The sequence below is a fragment of the Schistocerca gregaria genome, unplaced genomic scaffold, assembly GCF_023897955.1.
Source record: "Schistocerca gregaria isolate iqSchGreg1 unplaced genomic scaffold, iqSchGreg1.2 ptg000672l, whole genome shotgun sequence".
Taxonomy (NCBI): Eukaryota; Metazoa; Arthropoda; class Insecta; order Orthoptera; family Acrididae; genus Schistocerca; species Schistocerca gregaria.
In genome coordinates this window covers 15001-17500 of record NW_026062055.1, presented here as the reverse complement: position 1 = coordinate 17500, position 2500 = coordinate 15001, and the positions used below count along the sequence as shown (strand labels likewise).

The 2500-nt window shown below is 57.0% G+C and overlaps 1 non-coding gene across 1 annotated transcript in view; it reads right to left on the bottom strand.

Moving 5' to 3' along the window:
• Positions 1 to 498, bottom strand: part of LOC126318556 (small subunit ribosomal RNA) — a 1893-nt gene extending 1395 nt beyond the window's left edge. Inside the window, exon 1 of the ribosomal RNA XR_007557373.1 lies at positions 1 to 498. This exon is cut by the window's left edge and continues 1395 nt beyond it. This is a non-coding gene — a ribosomal RNA (small subunit ribosomal RNA).
• Between the last annotated feature and the right edge of the window lie 2002 nt (positions 499 to 2500).

The window sequence follows — 2500 nt, the reverse complement described above, 5'->3', positions numbered from 1 at the left end:
CGTTATTTTTCGTCACTACCTCCCCGTGCCGGGAGTGGGTAATTTGCGCGCCTGCTGCCTTCCTTGGATGTGGTAGCCGTTTCTCAGGCTCCCTCTCCGGAATCGAACCCTGATTCCCCGTTACCCGTTACAACCATGGTAGGCGCAGAACCTACCATCGACAGTTGATAAGGCAGACATTTGAAAGATGCGTCGCCGGTACGAGGACCGTGCGATCAGCCCAAAGTTATTCAGAGTCACCAAGGCAAACGGACCAGACAAGCCAATCCGATTGGTTTTGATCTAATAAAAGCGTCCCTTCCATCTCTGGTCGGGACTCTGTTTGCATGTATTAGCTCTAGAATTACCACAGTTATCCAAGTAACGTGGGTACGATCTAAGGAACCATAACTGATTTAATGAGCCATTCGCGGTTTCACCTTAATGCGGCTTGTACTGAGACATGCATGGCTTAATCTTTGAGACAAGCATATGACTACTGGCAGGATCAACCAGGGAGCTGCGTCAACTAGAGCTGAGCAGCCGGCCGCCCGGGAGTGTGTCCCGGGGGCCCGCGCGAACACGCAAGCGTCCGCTCAATTATTCTGCAAACAGGAGGAGGCCGAGCTCCCCTGCACGATACACCTCGAAACCCTCTCAGGTCCCGGCGGCGCGCAGCGCCGTCCTAGGTACTTGGTCGGTTTCGAGAGAGGCGCAATCGCCCGGAGTTAGGCGAGTAGACGGTTTTAGTGCGAACACCCTTGCTCCCAACTGAGCTTGCCGCTGCCGACAGAGGCCCGGGAGCGTGCTGTCGTGGCATTGCCGGCGGGAGACAACACGCGCCACCTATGGTGACCGGCAGCTCCAACGCCAGCGCCACACAAGGGCAAAGCCCCACTTGGGTGCAGAAGCGAACTCTCCCAGCACAGCGCACGCGCCAACACGTCCGCACAACTGCGATACAAACCACCTGCGAGAACCGCTGGGGCGACCGAGCAGCAGACGGCGTCGCGGCGCCGAGTGCCAGGCGGCGGCGCATCCTCAACGCACACAGTCCTCAATCAGACCAGCACACTGCAGATGTCCACCGCGCTTCGCACCGGGCTCGGCTGAACCAACTTTGGCCGCCAGGCGCCGCGTGCAGGGTGCGCCGCAGCGTAGCTGCGCCGCCTGCCGGGCCCGTCGGCTGGCGCTCCTGCCACTCGGCGCCCCCCACCAGCCGGCTGTTGCGCGTGCGCCCACGCAGCGCGCGGCCAACACGCCGGGCGGCCCCCCTTCACCGGCCGGGAACAGTCCCACCAAGCCACCGCCGCGTATCGCTTCATACCCACATGGGCCTAGTCACGTGTGTGGATGTGGCGGGTACCGCTGAAACAACCGGTTAATAGCTGTACCGATCGTCGCCATCACAGATTCACCTCCAGCGTGAACAACCGCTCAACAACGGATTTCCAGTTCATTTGCGTATCTTGGGCAGTAAACGTAGATGTCCACCTACATTTGCGAATTCAACAATTCTTGCATGCCAGGATGTCATGTGTCACGACACGCTACATCAGACCACATACACACTGCGACATGTGCAGAAGAGAACACGTGGAAGGTGGCCCGCGCAAGTATGCGATGTCCCTTCCGCGATCCACTGTCAACCGGCATCTGCGGCATGTCCCAGATATGGAACGCGGTCCACCAGGGTAGCACTTTGTGTGAGGCAATACGACAAAGTCGGAATACACGCGTCACTACATCAGACGGCTCACGCTGACCTGACCTGACCTGACCTGACCTGACTCACCGCACCACCACCCCCAGCGACCCAGGGTGACATACAATGCGTTCGTACGTTCCTCCCACACGCCTCTACGGCGTACCACAGTGCAACCTAGCTGTTATTGGGAGACGAGACAAGTAGCATCGAGCACAACATATGGAAATTGAGATTCGACACCGTTGGGCACAGCCAGCGTACAGTCACACGTATCACACTACTTCACTCTGTACGTAACTACCGATGATCGGTACAGCGTGTGGGTTACGCGTACGACATCAGCGGACAATGGACACAGACCATACCACGACGTACACTGAGGGCGTCGACATCTGAATGCAACTGAACAGCTGCGAGGCTCATTTAACACTCACACGCCAGACCGACCAGCTTGAGAGGACAGAGACACAAAGAGGGGGACAGAGGGGGGGGGGGGGCCGATATAGTCCTATTGCAGTACAATTGACAGTGGATAGCGGGAATATGTGGAAAGTAAGCAACACTCGCAAGACATCTACATGAGGATAACAACGACACCAGAGATTCCGAGCAGTGAACTATGTTAGGCAAAGGGACAACGTGGGTTAGGTTAAGGGACAACGTGGGTTAGGTTAAGGGACAACGTGGGTTAGGTTAAGGGACAACGTGGGTTAGGTTAAGGGACAACGTGGGTTAGGTTAAGGGACAACGTGGGTTAGGTTAAGGGACAACGTGGGTTAGGTTAAGGGACAACGTGGGTTAGGTTAAGGGACA